The sequence below is a fragment of the Cupressus sempervirens genome, chromosome 1 (genome assembly GCF_028749045.1).
Source record: "Cupressus sempervirens isolate cs-2001-9-10 chromosome 1, ASM2874904v1, whole genome shotgun sequence".
Classification (NCBI taxonomy): Eukaryota; Viridiplantae; Streptophyta; class Pinopsida; order Cupressales; family Cupressaceae; genus Cupressus; species Cupressus sempervirens.
Window position 1 is genome coordinate 265989608 of NC_143118.1, and position 21273 is coordinate 266010880.

Here is a 21273-nt window from a genome sequence, read left to right on the forward strand (position 1 = left end):
AATTAAGATTTTTGTACATGCAGTTGATTCTTTTGATTTATCTATCCAAATAAAAAAGAGGCTTTTTGGAAAATCCTTTAGCTATGACATGCTTTAAATGTTGGTGCTAAAAATACGAAAGGCACTCTAGAACTGACATCGGATAGTAGGGATGCATTTTCTTGATAAAAACATTTTCTAGAACTGACATACTTTGGTTTTTAGATCTGAGTTTCTATTTAGTTTTTGGACTGGCATGTAATTTTTTTAAACAATTAGCACTTGGGAATTTTTATTTGTATAAAGTATTTAGCTTTTGAGTGAGTGAACTTTCTTCAACAATATTATCCTTATGTTGTGGCTTTTGATAATCCTATAAACTTATAAAGCCTTGACTCTTTAATACTTTGAACTCTGTTGCCATATCCCAATTCAATCCCTTTGAAGGATTTTATAACCATTCATGAGTTTGTTTTCCCATTTAGAATAGGAGCATGCATGCTAGCTAATACTTCTTCAGCTACAAGTCCAAGGACTGAAAAATATTCATTCCATGGAAGTTGCTTTAGGTACAATCCCAACCTCATTCCTTATATCATACCTCTATGAACTTGAACCTTGCTAGATGGCATACTCACACAAGGTACCATTACCCTCACCCCTTATAATCAACCAAATGAAAAATAGCCTTTGTTCAATCTTTACATATTAAAGGTTGCATATGAGCACAAGGTTCTTTCACCAATATTATGTAGTTTAAGTAGTAAAGACTGATAGTGGCTATCCAGTCATGAACTTGGCTTTTGTTATAATGCGGTTCACAACTTTTCCAAAGGAAAAACTAAAGTAAGTGTTCTCCTAGATATGATTGATGGATTTCATGGCTGCATAGCTACTACCACGAAGATTTAGTTGTGTGGTTGGGAGCCCATATCAGATGGCCATGGTCTACCAAGGGTGGGGATCCAAGACATATGACTAATGGATTTTGTGACTGCATAATCGCTACCATGAAGATTTGATTGTGGTTGGGCACCCATATCAGATGGCCATGGTATGACAGGGGTGGGGATCTAAGACATATGACCAATGGATTTTGTGACTGCATAGCTGCTGCCATGAAGATTTGGTTATGATTGGCCACCCATATCAAATGACCATGGTCTACCAGGGATGGGGATCCAAGACATATGACTAAGACCTATTTTCTCATACTGGTTTTATTGCACTTGCAGATTAATTTTTTAGGTTTTTGTATCAAAGCTTCATAACATGAATATTAGGATTTTTCTTTTCAGGGCCACATGATAGGGTGAACCTCGTATGCTTGGCTTTGGGTGCCCTTGCATTCCACCCCTTACTTTGATATCCTATACATCAGTTCTGTTATAAAATATACCACTAATTTATCAAAACTAAATTGTTAATAAATTATAAAAACAAAGTATGAAGATGACACCTCCAATTATCTTGATTCATTTATTTGGGGTTGTATTTACATATCCAAGATTACATAGATGCACAAGTGCCTTATGAGAAATGTATTCCCTACTGAAGAAGATGTTATAATCTTCATCAAAAAATTTGTACGACACAAAACTTATGAATATGGAAAAGGAAATGCAGATAAAGGATAAAAGATCACTTCAACTTACTGCTAAAGAGAAAAAATTAAATAAATTTTTCAATTTACTATGATTGTGGCAAATAAACACCGTAAAACATCAAGCTATTCTCAAATGCTTATCACTAGGAAAAAAAGAAATGTGTGAAAGAGAAAAAGTTTCACTTAAACGAAGTGTAAAAGTCAAAAATATTAAATTTCTCTTCAATCAACTGCAAATGTTGTGGATGTACATCATTAAACACATCATAAGAGCACCTCTCAAAATAGGAAAAGTTGAAATTCAATGCATGCCTTTTTTAAAAACATACAATACTGTTGGTTATTGCATAGTTAGGTATGAAGCATATCAATAGAAAAGCTTCTTGCTTCTAATAGAATATCCCATCACAGTGACATTGCATTCAATATCTCAAGTTTGAACAAAACAATGGAAAAGGATAATTGCTACAAAAATATAAAATTTGATACACAACTGATAATATACCTCTGCCCAGAACAAACAAGTAATATGTCTATAGAAAAGAACATAAGACTTGGAAGATCTGACAGCATTATGACAAAATCTACAATTATTTAGAAGCAAACAAGATTACAAAAAGCATCTTTGAAAGAAATAACCATAACAATGTTTAGATGATACATCCCCTATCAATGCAAGCGATACAAATGCAGATGATTGGAAATGTTGAATTAGTAATCGACAGCTCTGAAGCAGCATGAAATCTAGTTCAAAATTAATCAACAAATTCAAGTCCTCAAGTGTAGTAGACTGAATAGTTTTTTCAACCTTTTACATTTATTTATTAATTTGAAGAAACAATGTAAAAATCTAAAACCAGTAAGGGAAACAAATATACGAGCACTGATTGAGAAATAGTGTATAAAGTCAGACATGCAAGTAGATTTTACATATATATATATATATATATATATATATATATATATATATATATATATATATATATATATATATATATATATATATATATATATATATATATATATATATATATATATCCTTTGGAAAATGTTCACAGTCTACTTCAAAGTACATATTTTCGTAAGAAGTGGTTAAAATAATATATGGAAACACAAATCAAACAACAAGAGTGATATATAAGTAAACAACATTGAGAAAACAAATGAATAATTGTTTATGAACAGCTAAAAGAATAAACAAAGAGTTTTTTTCAAATAGCAATGCCAATCACAAGTCCTCTAGTGATACAAAAAAGTGAATCTAGGCAATTCTTGAGGCTAAAACCATGGCGGTATTATCTCCATGGTACCATGGAAAATTGGCATTGGTGAAATGCACCTTTAGATATATTTCTAGTGAAAACAATGTTGTTATTTACCGGTAAATGGCTTGACTGCTTTGTTTTGTTTTCAAAAAAACCACATCAACCTACCTGAAAAGGATTCAACAGCAAAGAAACTATACTGCAAAACTTTGCATCCACTCGAAACAAATCTATATTTCAGACCACATCTTGAATATCAAATATCCTACTTCCCTAAGTAGGCAAATATTGGAGTTTTTTCCTAGCTAAATGATGAAACCAAATCTCCAATTACCTCTTCAATGATAAAACATGTTGAGGAATTCCTCACACTATAATATGATAACTGGAAGCAACAACTAATCAAAATTAAGACAAAAAAAAAAAAAAAAAGTTAAATAGAATAAGGGTAAAATTAGTTGTTAAAAAATGACACAATGCCGAGGGATCAAGCTTCAAATGCATAGCATGCCACACCTAAGGTGTATAAATTAGGTTTAGTTGAAAGTGCACCTCACACAAACAAAACATGAAGTAATTTGTCACAAAGTTTTAAACTTCTCATAAGACATTTTTTTTTCAATAACAGCCTACCCTAAAGGATTCAAGGAGGAATTAATTACAAAGGTTGTCTAAGTAAAAATAACTAGATAGAAGTAATCTTCTAAGTAAAAATAACTAGATAGAAGTAATCCTTTCCTATAAGGGAATCAAACCTCAACCTGAAGGAGTTAAAAATCTAATTTGGGCAGCAGTTCCCTAATTTTTTCACTAACAAATTAAGTTTCTCAAATCAAGAAATATTTGAACAATAATATAGTGTCTAGATATCACAATTTTTTCTTAACATTCAAAAGTGTTGATAGAGCCAACTACATAGGCATCATATCCACCAAGTACGATAAATTTACTTTGCAATAAGTTTTGTGTCTAAATGATGGAACGAATCATAGTTACACTTAAGAGTGGTACCTAGAATAAGGCAAAACAATCAAGTTAAAGAAAAACATTTACATGGATATAGAATTTCAAAATAAGGTGAGCCTTGCTAGAGAAAAATTGGGTCAAGTTTAAGACATTACATACACAATAATGTAGAAGTGCACTAACGAAACATCATCCAAAGTCTTACATAAACATACATATACAATAAGATACATGTGCACTTACGAGAACATTGTCCACAACCTTACATAAACCAATTGAAATGTTTCACAGGGCATTAAAACAAAAAAGCAAAAAAATAACCTAAGCTCTCTACTAAATAAAAAAAAACATCAAGCATGCAAAGCCAACCTAACTGCAACCCACCTTCCACCTAAATAAACACATGGCGTCTACATAAACAGGTCACAAATGGTAATTTTAAAAATATTACCCGTTGAACACTAGTGATGTCGGCAGACCAACATTCAAAGACATAATAAACCTAATTATTTTACTCCCAATGAAAATACGACAACTACCCAACTATATACCAAGACAAGCAAACCATACATCGACCTATTACAAGAAGAACAACTAAAATCTACTTATAAAGGCCAGAACAATTTCCAAATTCTTGTATCAAAATGACTTGCAGTGCAGGTAGATATAGTCATTATTCTCATTATTATATAGAAATGACTTTTTCCAGAAAAAAGCTCGGTAGTTCAAAATCATTAACCCAACTAAAACCCTAATCATTTCAGCTCAGAAAGTAATGAATATTTAGCTTTCAAAACTAGAACAGAGGTCAAACACAAAAATGAGAGTAATGGTTTGACCCCACAAATCAACAAACAAAGTATGTTCCATGTATCATGTCATTAATAGAAATCAGTAACTAACATTGAAATCCTACATTGAAAGGAATCATCATCTTTAATCTTCACGAAGAGGAAAGAAATCAAAAAATACCAGACACATTGAAACATGATATCATCAATTTGTAAATTGTTTAACAAAGAGCTGGCCAAATCTTACAAAGCAGCATAGCAAATGCCACCAGTGCTAAATAGATTGCCATCCTCAGTAACAATTGCAGGAAAACTAGTCAATAAGAACTTTTAATTCATATAAACCTTAACAATTCTCCCATTTGACAAAAACCACAATACATCATAGAACTTGAAAACAAGAACCACATATGACCAACCAAAGCTAATCAAGCAAAGCCTTCAAGTCGAGAAAAGTCGACCAAAGCTCTTCGCTAACTACAAAAACAAAACCCTGAATCAACATAAATATTTAACCTCATTCCCAAATCTGACATTGGTTACCTCCACGAATATCTTAGAAGTAAAAACTGTAAAGAGCACTAACTTTAAAGACTCCGCTTGAGCAATACCTAAAAATTCAAATTCAATTCAGCCACACAAGACCTGTTGTGAAATCCTCTAAGATGATAAAAACCAAAGGCCCAGCTTAGATTGCAGGAAAACAACAGTCTTGCTTACATGAAACAAGGTAATGGTTAAAGCTTGGGCTGATTATATTTAATGAACCCATTACTGCATAATTTCAAGGAAGCTAGGCTGATGATTTAATGCACCATTTAATAGTCATTATGAAGACACTAAATGTTGAAGCATGTAAACCTGTCCTTAAAACCTTGATAGTTGTTTTGCACTCAAAATGTGGCGGCCGCTCCTTTTTCAATTTTTAATATAGAAAAACTAATTAAACCACTAGGAAAATGTAGCTAACCAATAGGAAAAATCAAATATTCAAATAAACATCAAAATTGTACATATCAAATACTAGCAAGTATAGCATATGTGATTCTTTTCTAAAATTTGAATCCAGGATTAATGTTTATATTTCATGTGAAAACATTAGTCTCTGCCTTTTTAAAGGTAGGGACTAACAAGGTAGAGACTATAAACACGAGAGGCACTACAAAAAAAAATCTATATGAAAAATAGGGCACACTTCTATAAGCAATTATACTTTAGAATGCCCATGGTGAAGATCATCTCAAGAGGTGGCTTATAGCTTCCTATATATGACATGCAAGAGTTGTGAGATGGTGTCTCTCAAATGAACATAGCTAAAGAAACCCTTAAAAGGTGCACCAAAGAATGGAAGATTTAAAGAGTAGAAAAAAGAGTTTCAATATCCAAGGATCAATAATGAATATAATAAAAATTTAGGTAAACTTGAACGAGGTGTAAGACTAAGCTGACAAATATGAAATGTTACAAAGCTAAGTAGTTAAGCTATGTGATCTAAGCTAGAGAAATAAGGGAACTAAGGTACAATGCAAGTAAACCAAGTGACTGCAAAGTGGGTGCAAAATGAATGCAATATGAGTGCTTCAAATGATCCAAAATCACCAAGATATCCTAGAGCATAACAATAGCATAAGTGAACAAGATATGAGAGAGTGAGGAGCATCCTTTTAAAGAAGAGTGGGTGGTAGAAATTGATAGGTAAAATCAAGGGTGAAGAATGATCCTTAGGTGATCCATGTGCACAAGAATCTCACCTAAGAAAGATCAAAAATGATGTCTAAGAGGGAAAATATGTTGGGAGGAGAATAAATTTTCTACCCACCTTTGAAAGTGTGCACCTGATGTGACACAAAGATGTCTTTCTTTCTATTTTTAAATTAGGAAAATATATTTTCATGTGCACTGTTTGGATAAGTGGGATTTTGGGGATTTTATTTAATTAAGAGGGGAGAAGTTCTTTCAATTAAATAAATACTTAGGATAAAGTGGTCAAACTATAGGTTATAATCTAATAAATAGTAAAGAGGTGATTTGATTAAAAAATAAGTGATTAATAAATTTTGCAAAATTACTAGAAAGGGAGTTCATAGTTTAGATGGCCATTTTTGAAAGATTACATCATGTACTATTTGGTGTGAGTTTCAACCATGTATAATTTTTAATTTCTAATTTTGGTTGGATCATTATCTCCATCGGCATGGTGTAGGGGCCTATAGTTTCCCCATAGTTAGGCATCATTGCTACCTATACCACTACTAGTGATCAACAAACATTGACAATCTTCTTCCAGTTATAGATTCTTGTCTTGACCTTCTCTCTCCTATTTTCCTATTATCATTATTCATGTACTCTTGATATAGGTTCACTCATGATGATTTAGTTCTTCATTTTATTATTAAGCAGTAATGATAATGTGCATAGGTATATATTTGATATGTTGATAGATTAAATTGTAGACCTATGATGTTAGATGGTTATATTCATGAATGTTTATGATATTTATGCTTTTGGATGCAATTGAGTACCTTTACCATCAATATGCACATTTTGGTACTGCCTAGTGGGGAGTTTGATTATTTTTAAGTTCATTTTATTTTTCATGGTTTCTTTCAAAATCACATTCAAAAATGAATTTCATTTTATGACTAGAGCATCAACTCATATGAGTAGGCATATTCTTGTGTAAGAAAGTGTTTTTTCATACAAATCTAGCACTATCTTGTATATTTTGTTGAGAAACTTTGTGTTATAGATGATTCTAGATCATACAAGGATTAATCCTAAAATTTTGTACCACAAATAGTGAGCTCTTTTGCACACATTCTATGGGTGCACATAGACTTTTAGATAACCTTTTGGGTTATGCTCCTTTGTAAGTCAAAGCATATTGGATATCAATCACTTCTAGGTTCAGTTAAAAGATATATTATATTGTTAATATATTTGAACACAAAATGAGCATGCACAACTAACCATCTAAGAATTGTTTTGGGGCTTTAAAAAGAATATTGTAACTTATGAAACTTTGGATGATGGAGTGAACCTGGTATGGTAGTCATCTAAATGGAAAAATGTACACATATTAAGGTAATTATCATTTTGGGAATCTGTCATTAGTTGGTTAAGTCTTCTACTTTCTATCATTTCTCAATGTATGTAATTATGCTTTATTTTATTAAAAAAATTAGAGTAATATTGATACTTGTTTCCAAGGATTCCTAGAACGTTTTATTGAGCCAAAATGTTGCATTGTTTTCATGCTAGATTCAAAAACTTAAAAATCTATAATATACCTAAGTTAAAGAGAAGTATGATATTGTCTTTCATAGTTTGCCACCACCAAGATTTCTCATGTGGAAGTCAAGTAATTAAGTGATAAATAGCAAAAATTGGGAATTATTAAATTGAATTAAGGTAATGGTTCTCATCATGCATGAAGTATTTGCAAGGGCTTATAATGTGTATGGAATAAATGTCTTCTGTAGGAGAATTGGACTCGTGTGATTGAGAAATCTCATCTCTTGGAGAGGTGTGATTTATTCTACTTTTCTAAGTCCTAATGCATTGGAACATGATGTATGTCGTCTCAAGAATTTAGTATTTTGGCCTTGACTTGATGTGATATTTACCTTCCATTGGTGAGTGTGCCAAATGTAATCTTAGTTAGTGGCATTAAAATATATGTCCATTATTTCAAAGTCATTGATTCATCAGCACTTGAAAATTTGAATGCCAACATACTCAATAAAAACATAATATTCAACAATCACAACTTACAATTGAGATGAGAGTTTATCAACTTAGTAAATTAAATTTTTCCATCGTCTTCCTTCTAAATTACTTTATGCATGGGGTTATCTATCAAATCTTTTGATTTTTTATGCTAGAGATTGTATTGTGGTCTCTAAAAAGTAGAAAAACAATAAATAAATAAATGATGACATGACATTAATATTTTGGAGAAGTTTGAAATAAGGTTATGTTTGGAAAAATATAATAAAGTCAAATTCATGAGACTTTGGGTGTTATATTATTTGGGTGTGGACCTTACAATAATTTCTTTTTCGTCCAAGTCATTTGAGGGCCTAGTAACATTCTCATCTTATTTGCATTATTTTCATATATATTTATTATAGAAAAAAATGTTGGCACATGACATTAATATTTAGTAGTTTACCAGATTAAGTTTCGAACAAATAAAATAATGAAAAATAACTTATAGAATGATCTTTCTAGAGGTCATAGTTGATGAAACATAATCAACTATGTAAAATGTATTTTCTCAATGATCAAGAATCACCTACAAATATGTTTCTTCAAATAAAATTTATTCACTTCCACCTAAATTGTGATAGCCTTAACATATAGCCAAGAACAAATTTCAATATAATAACCAAAAATATAACAAAGTAATATGAATTCTATTTTTGTTTTGTCAGGATTTCTTATAAACCTAACCATATGAACTCCTAAACACTAATGTAGTGCTAGCATTGTTAATTTGTCGTTCCCTACTTTTGACATGCCACTCCTCCATCAAAATCCGAAATCAATTTTAATGGAAGAGGATGGCGAAACTCAATCCATTGGATTGTTGAAGTCCATGTTGAGATTTAATTGTAAGCTGTAATAATGACGTATTGTTGTGTTTTCCCGTTCATATTTTCAATTGCTAATGTATGAACGTTGTCGAAATTGTATACCCAAATCTTGACCAATATTCTTTTGTTTTCACAGCTATCACGAAATGCGAAGGCTTGGCCAATTAAGTGAGAACGTAGAATTTATTGGTCGGTCAATTTTCATTCATTTTCCCATTGGGTGGGGACCGAGTCCACGCGAAAAGCAATATCCCATTACACTGTTTGATAACTTCATACATGTCACCACCAACATCCTTTTAGCTTTTTGTTTGTTATCACCCATGTTTGAAACCAAAGATCATTTATGACTCAGCAGATTATTCGAGATCTGAATTTTTTGACATCTATTTTTTATTTTGTTTTATTGGTCCCTACCTTATAGATAAGGTAGGGAGCATGATGAGGTCCATAATTAATTTTTATGAGCATAGTCACTTTATTTCGAGATGAGGTCCATAATTAATTTTTATGACCATAGTCACTTTATTTCTAAAGTTTTAAAATGATTTATTTTAAAATTTATTTGTAGACATTAATTCTTAATTTGTGATTGGTTGAATCATATTTTTCTAGGGGTAAAATTAATTTATTGGCTCCAAAAATTATGAGAAATTGTATTCTAGAAACTTCCTCAGAATGATTGCATTATTATCACTGCCTCAAACGCAAAGTGCTTGACCAAAGTCAAACTTTTCCTCAAAGTTTTCCCTTCATTGTCGAATATGGTTCTTTACTCCTGATCTTCAACCATGCCTTCCACATAGAGATCAACAGGAAGGAGAGGTTGTCTGATCAGTTGTTGCAGCAATGTTGGTTCAAAATTTTCATTTCATATCACAAAATTAATTCATCCGTCCACCAAATTTGTGATTTGCCTGGAAAATATTTATGAAGGCTCTTCTCAATATTGCATTCTTGTTGAAGGAATTAAGAAAAAAAAGCAATTATTTAAATCAACATGCTCTACTGCAGCAACGCCGAGGCATGATCAAAAAAAATGCCACAGTCTAAAGCAAAATTTTCCAAAATCCAAATGGATAGTCCGCCATAGACCCAAAAGATGGTCCTTGATATAGGCCAGTTCTCATGGCTGCAATGCATACAGTCCTTCAATTTGAACCTACCTTTCTCCTCCACCTTGTTACCCGGACATTTTAGAGGGAGGATTGATTATATTAATTCTAGAAAGAGATTAATTTTCAGCTAAACCAACTTTCTCTCTCCCCATACTTTTCTCTCTCCATGTACTAAAACTTTTAGAGAGAAGTTCGGGGTTTGAGTTTGAGTTTCACTCTCTCCTCAACATTTTCTCTCCCCGTACTTTTCTCTCTCCACGTACTCAAACTTTTAGAGAGAAGTACGGTTTGGGTTTGGGTTTTCTCACTCAAATTTTCTCTCTCCACATACTAAAATACTCTCTCACTATGTACTCCAACTTTTTGCCCTAATCCCAACCCAAACTTTCCAACCCAAACTCCAACTTTCAAATAATTGCAGGTGGCAGATACAAGGCAGAATTTTCAGCACGTTAATCCTAAGGAAAAGCATGTAACTCCGTTGTATTTCTTAGCAAACCATGGCATTCTAGAGAACCAAACAAGGCATGAGAACTATTTAGAAAGTGGACTTCAATTTACCTGCAAGAATCCTAAAGATCGAGAATTGAAACTTAATCATTTCACATGAAATCTCAAGAAGTGGCATCTACATCTACAAAATGGTGGGACATTCTACATAAAGAAAGTTGTGCTAAGCTCCAGCAAAAATGATTGGTAAAGTTGTTCAAATGTCCTAACTTCAATTTACTTCCATAACGTAATTGACTTGAGCCATGACATTCCAATGGAAACATAGTCAAGGCATGTATACTATTTCTCTTGTGTGACCTGCAGCCTGGAGAAAAATCAGCAACATCATCTGTAGAAACCATTTTTGAAATGTTTGATACAATGTGTTAATGCATTGAAAATTATGTGAGCATTTACCAAGTCAAACTTTCAAGCCAAATGTGTGCTCGTATTTGTGATATGGTAGCTATGGCACAAATTATTAATACCACTCCAGCGATTTTAGAGCTAGACAAATAATCATTCTGGCAACATTCAAACAAGTTTTCTAATGTTTGTGATGAAGATGTACTTTATAAAATGCTTTTGAAGCTGGTCTAGTGTTGAATATTATTAGGAGGAATTAACTCTTTTGTATTAAGAATTTAGAGAGATTCGGGAAGAGTGTGGGTTTTAGGAAATTCTCATTACTTCTAAAATATTTAGAAGAACCATTGGAGAATCAATGCTCTTAAAAGGAGAATGTGAAATAATCTACATCTTCTTAGCCTGCAATAGTTCAATGAAAATATCAAAGTGCATGGAAACTACTTGACAAAATGCCAAATCTATGTGTACCCACATTTGTCTAGTAGAGTTGTTGAATTGTTTAACAAAATGCCTCTATTGCATATGAGATGTGTGCATTGTTTAGAAGAACAGAAAATTGGCATATGGATGGAAAACATCAAATGGAAAAATGATAGCATGAATCAACAAGTGAGTGAAGAGGAGCAATTCCTGAACTCCTGCAAGTTACTGAATAAAAAAAGCCTTGGGGGATATACCGATGATCATAGAAGGCATTCCTATTAGTGAATACACTCAAAATCTAGACATATCTTCTATTTTGGAATGCATAGAGGCAAAAATCAGCACCGAACTTGGCAGTACACAAAGTTCAAATGCTAGCATTATGACAAGATTGAGCAGTCTCTCAGCGCATTGGACTCCTATACTCAAAACTTATTTGGTTATGTCATACAATTGGATGAAGTTTAAAATAGACATGAGCTATGCAAGTTAAAGATGCAGAGTTTAATCATCATTAAACACAAGAATTTGGCTCAGGTCATCAAATCATTTAGAGCGTACAAGGCAAACTTGACCTAGCTACTCACAGCACCTATAGATCAAAGAATGAGTTTAGGGAATATCAGTGATCAGAGTCAATAGTTAGAAGTGTATTAGTCTAAAGTTGTCTTAGAATTTTATTTATGTATTTTGTAAAAAAGTTAACTTTAGAATTAACTTTGGTTGGTTTTTCTAACTATAGTTAAGCTTTAAAAGTTAGAGTTGGTTACGAACCATCTTTGAAATAGTCCAAACTCTAACTTTTTGAGCAGTTACGAACCCGAAAGGTTAGTTATTCTAGAATAGCTATAAATTCCTAAAAATCAATGTAATAAGGGACTTTTTGGACTTGGAGACAAGGAACACTTATGCTCTGATAACAAAGCAATTTTTGGAAAATGTGTACAATTGTTTTTTTTGTAATCAATTATTTCTTACTTTCTTGGTGCAAAGAAATAAAGGAAATACATTTGGCATTCTCTTTCAAAGGAATCTGAATTGTTGAAGTGTTGATTCATCTATGAGTATTTTCATCGTATGGTGTGAGTATTCATGAATGGTTGAATTAGCATTGTGTCAGTGATAGTTCTCAAGTGTAGTCCTTGATTGCTCTCATTAATAGTTTGCATTATTTTTATGAAAACATTGAGGGCGTGTGGTGCATTCGCTATCAATGGATTTCCTTCTATTTTCTAAGTTCTATTCATCTTTATTGAAAAATAATAAATTTTATCTTACGAGGGAGCTGCCCCTCTAAACATAGAGGAAGGTTGGATATCAAGGGCCTATCCAATTTTTGGAGACATCGATTTGCCACATACTCCATTGGGCCAAATCATATATTTTCTTGGTGACAAATTTGCTTACTAACACATCTACACTCCAATCCCCTTCTCTTCCCCAACTGCAATGCAAATGGCTTCTACCAATTCATTTACTCATAGGCAAACCAGACCTCAGTCCAGCGCAATCTCAGAAAAGACACCATTATTCTTTCTGCTCTCAAAATCCCCAATTTCATATACCCCCTCTTGCTTGTTCCCCTGAATTAATGGGCCTGAGCCAATGTGATCTCTCCCTCATTTTAGAGATTTCACAACCCAAATGTACAAGATCCAAATTCCTTGAGCATTCTCTTGTTGGGCAATTCGCCATTTTCAAACTCATTGCATTTTCACTACAATCCCCTATACAACATTTCAATGAATCAAGGTCAGACAAATCTGGGTTGGCATTCTAAAATTGGTGTTGTTGTTGGATCATACTAGCAACAGCCAAACGATCATCAATTCAAGCACCCAATATGCTTCTCGATGCCACCTATTCGCCACTCAGGGAAGAATTTGTTCAATAGAATTAGCGAATTTTGAACCAGAGTCTTAGCAAAGAATTTGTGGATCAGAAACATGTGATAGAGAATCCTTGTACGTTGGCTATGTGGAACATCAACATCTACGTACCTATCAATCATGTTGTCAAACAAAAAAATCAAAATGTCTAATTTTCTATAGATGTTTCTCGAACATCAGTATACAAACATTACAAATTAGTGAATTCAAAATCAATAGGTACTTGATTTAATAGTTGGAAATATGAGATTTTTTTATGGAGACTAGTGCTATTAGAAAGTGGGAGACTAATTTAGTAATAGTAAAAGAAAATACTGAATAAAATATATATACTTGAATATTATAGTTATAATTTTAAATTATAATTTTTTTTCAAAATTAATGTATACAAAAGTTTTCCAAAAAAATTGTGTATAATTTTGAAAGTGAGGTTTAAAATGGAATGTTAACATTTAATGTTATTCGTGCATTTAGCAATTTGTATATAAGTATTTTAATATTTTAAATGATTTACAAATACAACTTGATTAATTGAATATATAAATTAAAACTATTTTTACTTTAAGTTTACATTTAAAATTATTAAATAAATTAAAGTACATGTGCTTACATATTTTTTCCTTATTTTTAGAAAGAAAAAATTATATTTTAGATTATTATTTTAATAGAAAATTCATACTATATACATTTGAACTCTATTTATGGTATATACACACTTGTTTTAATTAGATATATAAAAGTTTTATTTGATTTTATTTTTAAATCTTATCTATCTATTTGCAAGTCTCATTCATACTTTGATCTTCAATCAAATCAAACTTGTTCATTCATATTTAGATTGATAAACTTGTTACATGAATTTATGTATCTATAATTTTTTTTCTTTCAAAATATGCTTTACACTCTTTCAAAAGGCAGGGACTCAAGCTGAAATGAGCTCTTGTTTTCTTACGTTTGATAAGAGGTCTATAAATTGGAACATAAATTGTTGCTTTCTTGGTCCATATATACGGAGTCCCAAAGTGTTATAATGATTAAGAAAAAGAACAAGTACCACGTAGTGGCGTGTACTTGTCTTATAGTTAATTGTATTTATATAGATCTTATAGAATATAAATTATTTTAAAATATATATTTTTAACAAATTTAATTCAATATAATTAAAATATTCTCTTACTTAAGAATTATACTAATTGTGAGAATTACACAAAAAAATATTGTGAAAAGTGAACTTGAATTTATGATTAATAAATTCTCAAATATAATTATAAATAAATAAAATAGAATAGATTTAAAAATCACCATTGAATATATAGTTGAAAAATTAATGTGAAAAGTGAAAATGAATTTATAATTAATAAATTTTCAAGTATAATTATAAATAAATAGAATAATTTAAAAAATTAATATAATTTCATTGTCATATTGCTAATTGTAAATATATTTTACTTTGCTAATTTTAAATATATTTTACCTTGATGCTTACATTTTGGTATGTGAAGAATACCTCCTAACTGCAATTTATTTACTCTTTGGATGGAATTAATCTTTACAAGGTAGATTGTGTTATCAAATTTATTAATATTTCAAAAAAATTATATTAATATTTGATTTTGAGAAAAAGACAACTTCACAATTTACATTAACACTATATGTTCTATATTTTAAACTAAAACTTATGCAACTATTAAACAATTGTCACATAACTCATTTTTACTATTAATCTAGCTGAGAATATTGCAATATGGAGAACCTCCGAAAAAAGGGCTCCTACAACACAAAACCAATTCAACCATCATATAGTTTTTATAAAATATAAAATTAATAAAAGAATAATTAAACTTTAGAAATATTTTAATTGTTCAAAAATCATTATTGTGACTGGTGGATAATTGTTAAATTAAATCATTAATTGTGGATAGTGAATGCAATAGTACTAGCCTACGGCAAGTACAATAAGAAACATTTATATTCATTCTTTATCTTATCTTGTTTAATTTTAAAGGATTGGTTTGTTCAAAGGTTTTTTCTTGCATACAATCAAATTCAAAAATAATAGTGTTTAAATGTTATCAAATTGTGCAAATTTCTTGGCATTGAAATCTTTAGTACTTTAAAAATTAGGTGCAAAGTACTAAATTCACGTCGAGGATAGTAAGATTTCTAATACTGACTAAGTTAGTAAATTAGCTAAGTTGAAGACTGAAGGAAGTGTAACTGTTGAGTTTTGTAGAGAAGGTCGAGATAGTTGTAATACACCCACTATGTGTATAGGACATTTATGAGGCCCTAATTTTAAATTTTTTGACCCTTATAATGAATTTTGTCAATCATTTTGAATACCTTGTGTTTTATATTTCAAGAGCTAGCATAGAAAGAGTATTTCCAAAGTGAAGTTAAGAAAATTGTGCGAAGATCTTACTGCATGTCATCGATAATTGAGAGTGATCTGAAGGTTGTGTTAACATGGAGAAAAGAAGAGTTCAAATTTTCATACACTAAATGTGAAAATGGAATCAAGTTTGACTGTAGAGAAGGGACAAGAATTAAAGGTTAGTGATGTGCAATTGATTCGTAATGAAGTTGCTAAACCCCCAAAGTTTAAGGCATATCTAGATATTTCAATGAAAAGTGATGTGTTCAATGACCTATCGTCAATTTTGCCTAGGGTTATCATGATTCATAATGTTAGGTCATGCTATATGTGCAAGATTGGTGAAGTGGGTGATTTCAAACTAAGGAATGCATATGAGAGGTTGTGCATTGATGGGAAACTAAAGGAGGAGCACAAGCATATTGTTGAGGAAGCACTCACCTATGTCCTAGATTTTCCCAAGGTTTTATACATAGAATGGATAAAGATTGTTCTAGGATGAGTGCATGAGATGAAGTAGTGGCTAGAGGGTGGACCAGTAGAGATCATGAAACAAATTATTCACCAAGTGATTGGTTACCCTATAATGGATGGAGTGAAGATTATTATCTATGTCAAAGCAAAGATGTAAGTGAAGAAAACACAATGACACCTTGGACACATGTGGTATGATAATTTTCACTATCAAGGATGCTAAGAAATTATTTTCTATGAGGGTTATAGCTCACAAGTTTTATCAATCAACCTAGCCAAATCAACCTGGCCAAATAGTGTTCCTTATGTTGCAATTGGCATCGCTTGGAAAATTGTGAAGAAAGGACATTCCTATGACCTAGCCGACCTGTAATTATAATAGTTGGATGAGAATTTGAGAAACATCAAAATTATAAAAAAATACAATGTGTAAGTTTCTTTCATTGTTAGTCTGCATATTTTATGTGAAAAATTACTTTCCTATGAAGGGAAATATTACTTGGAGTAAGAAGAATCTAGTTACCCAATAAATCAATGAGTTTATTAGTTAGTTAGGAGATATTTTTGAATTGGTTATGGATGGTTGTTTTGAAGAATTCAAACAAAAAATAAAGAATAGTTCAAGGATATCTAATTCATTGGTTGACAAGTACTATGAGAACATATATTTTATGGTAGATACAAATAGGATCTATATCCAAGTTGCTACTCCTAGAATTGCATGGATGAAGCCACTATGTTATGAAGAACTTGATGGAGTAGTTGCAACAATCACAACATTGCTCATTGAATCCATGGATAAGGATGTCAAACCATTCAACATATATGAAACTATCAAATTTAAAATTTATAATGGAGATAAAGCTACCTAAGCTCAATAGGAAAAGAAAAGGAAAGATAAAGAATCTGGAAAGAGTTATGAGGAAGAAGATGGAAATGAAGAAGAAGAAGAAGAAGAAGAAGAAGAAGGTCATGAAGAAGAGGAGGCTTAAAGGAAAAGGAAAGGATAATTTTCTGGCTAGGCCACATACTAGTAAAGGTAAGAAGAAGGACTCAAAACCTACCCTTGATACACAAAGACTAACCAAACAAAGGACCAAGGCAACTACTACTACAATTTTTGAGCCACAAATGAAAGGAGTAGTCAAAGTCACTAGATGAGCACAAGATATGAGTTCAATAAAGAGGAAAGTTACTCTAGACAAGGCTAAGCTAAGAAAACTAGTGAAGAAGTGAAGGAGAAGGCTTGTATTTGCAAAAGAAGATGATGAGGAGGAAAGAAAAGAATTTGAGGATACAAGTTAGTTCAGGGCAGTTGTGCACAAGAAGAACCACACTATAGATGAGGTATGTGAAAATATTAGGGAAAGTGTAGGATTTTCTGGATTCCATTTCATAAAGTTTGATAAATTGAATAAAGAGGATAAGAAAAAATTAAAGGAAGCATTATTAGATATGATGGAAAAATTCAAATATACACCATTAGAGCTAGGAAATATGATACACAATGAGCTCTATGGTAGAATAGATGAGAAATGGAAGTATTCATTAATGACAAAAAGGAAAATAAGAGAGGGCACACCTACCGAAGTGATGCCTGAATTAAACAAGAAACAAATTTCAAAAGCTATGAAAGAGTTCAATAACATATTTTTTCCTAAGAGGGGGACTTTCCTAATTTTTAAAAACAAAGTTGAAATTTTTGTAGAGGAGAGCAAAGTGATGTGAAAGAAAATATATGGATTAATACCTGATTATGAATAGAAAGGTGAGGAAGAAAAGGATGAGAAGGAACATATAGAATTGGACAACACATGACATATTACTAATGGCACAAAAAATCACATTGATACAATTCACAATATGGTGCAATAGAGTGAAGGGAAGACTAAAATAGTTTTAATAGATGACGAAACTAAAATGAGCCTAAGAAGAAAAGTGAAGGTCACATACAGACTGAGTTAGTACAAATGTTGGCTCATGATAAATTGATGGACCTTAATGTTGTGATCATGCAAGTAAAATACTATCCCACATTTAATGCACAGGATCCCATACAATTGGAATAATCTACACATATTACTTCTACTATTCTAGTTGTCACAATTAGTGAAGATCAAGGATAAGGAGATGTAAGTGATAGCCATGCTGAGAAACAAAATTTGTCATCCAATGAAGAGAAAAATACACAAGTGCAAGAACAATACAATGATGCAAATGAGGGCAATGTTAATGAGAACATTAAAGAGGAGAAGAATGAAAAGAGACATAATGATCAAGTGTATTAGTCCACTATAGGTGAGAAACCAGGTCTCTCAGGACCTCAAACTAAGGGAACAAAGGAGGTTGTGCAGCTACATTCCACAAGTGAACTTATTACTAATCTTGAAAAGGAAAATGAGAATGCACCTAAACAACAAGTGACTTCTACTGAGGAGGAAATAAAAAATGTGGAGCATACACAAACATAGGAGACACATAGATCGAGAATAGATGTACAAATGGAAGGTCTTCAGATGATAATTTTGAGCCCTAGTACCCTAGACTCAAAGAAGAGGAAAATAAGGTCTCCAATGGGAATTAAAGTAAGCTTATTACCTTAGGTGAAGTGATTTTGATCCCCAATTGGGACACAGACAATTTAACCTATGATCAAATTAAGAAATCAAGTGAATTATTATCACAGAAGGCCAAATAAGAGGAAATAAAGAGAAATCATTAGTAGAAATAGGTATTGCATGAAATCAAGGGTATATTTTTTAAAACTAATATTGTTGAGAACTTTAATGAACATGCCCAATCATTGAGCAAATATTTCAAATTGTGGAGAAGTTAAATGATACTAAAATAGACACCAAAGAAAATTGATGTAGCAGAGTGGGAACAGACTAAACTTGGATGCAATTTCAAGATCACTATAGTTTTCCAAGTTAATATTCTTGTAAGGCAAGCAATCTAATTTGATACAAGAAGATAGAAAAATAAGGGCACATATTATGACAATCCAATCTTTTTTGACAACTCATTTGGAGTTAATGCAAAGACATTTGTAGAAATCCAAGGATCTAATTCAACATAATTAGAATTTATCCATTATAGATAATATGGTGTACTTAGCTACTAGATTGGAAATTGAACTCCATGATCTTGAGACACTCAAGACTAACTAGGATACTACAATGGACCTAATCTTGCAATGACACAAACTATTTTTTACTAAGTATGGTCTCATTCCTGATCCCCAGTTTACTATTAGAAGGAAACCATGGCAAAAAAAGGGGGAATATTTTACATAGATCAAAGATCACAAGGAAGAAATTTTTTTGTATGCCACAGAACAGAGTAATGTATATAGTTATCAAGCTAAGGTATGAAGCACACCCAAAGGGGGCTTCTAGTTTTGAAGTTTTGTTATGTATGCATTTTTTATATTGATAAGTGTTTTTGCCACTAATGCCAAAGGGGGAAGATTTTTGACCATAAAGGCAATTATCTATTAGTGAAAAATACTTAGTCATTTACTAGGAAATTTTGGTTGGTCATCACTGCGATTGAGCCACCATACAATCCAAGCTATCAAGTAGAGAACTAAATAAGTTCATTGTGTGTTGATATACTTATAGTTTTTGAGTGCATATAAGTATCACCAAGAATTGTAATGGTTTTAGAGTGATTCAGGAGGCAACATGCACCGAGAAATCTAGAAGGTAGATTCATTATGTCCAAGTCAAGTTCATGTTGAGGGAAAACATGAAAGAACAAGCAGAGTTGAGTGCCAAAACATATGTGAGCCAAGTAATATGATTTTTGTATTTGAGTTTGGAAGGACAAAACTAATAAGCAAATCATTTTGTCGAGTTGGAAATGTGTTTATATGATCGAGTAGTCAATCATGGCGATGATTACACTTGTAATTATATATTAGCAATCCCTATGTTGTGTGATCAACCAATTAGAAAAATAGAAAGGTCAAGCAGAAAAAATAATGAATCCTAATCGTTGATCAAGATCTGTAAGCTTCATCAGATGGCTACAAAAGAAGGGTTTAAGTCAAGATTTTCTTGTTGTTGAAGTTGTAAGAAAGAGGATTGTACAGTTGAAGGTGAATCATGGGTTGAAGGACTAAGGAGACCATGAATTGCAAAGAGGAGATAAAGTATATCTATCACATAGAGGTGATTAAGTATTGGAAAGAGAAGATTTATCATCAACAATCAAATGCAAACCACCAAAGGATCATGGTAGTGATTACATTCTAACCATTGTATTAGGTGAATCTCTTAATATAGTATTCCTAACAGGCCTATTCTAAATCTCCTAACAAAGTGCTCACTTTATTTTGATGTAAAAATCCTTTGATCAAGGTAAACTTCATAGTCTTGTAAGGGCTCTACAACTAAGACCCCTTATAGGGTAGATCATCAGAAGTGGTCAAACTTTGTATCCCTAACAAGCACACTTTATTGTTGTAGTAGTGAAGATTTTGTGTGTGTCATCCTCACCACAATTTTACCTTCACCTTGGAGGGTTTATGTATTACCATGTATGGTGTTATGTGTTATTCATGTTATTAGATGTTAGATATGATATTACATGTTGATATATAATGTTACATGTTAACTTTAAGGTTGATATGTGTGGTGAATGTGATTCATGTTTGAAGTGATAGAAGTTTTATAGATCTTGATTAACCCACACCCCCCCCCCCCCCAACTCCCAAAACAATATCCTACTTTCCCTATTAGATTTCCAACAATTTTTTCTTTGTGAAGAATATTTTTTAAGTGAAATCATTTTTATTGCATTCTTATCTATGAGAGGTAAATTTGAAGTGAAAACGTTATTCTTTATTTGTTTCATGGTGGATGCCATGACAACACCACATGATAGTATCTATGGTGACTTCATGTGAACTTTTGATGTCGTATG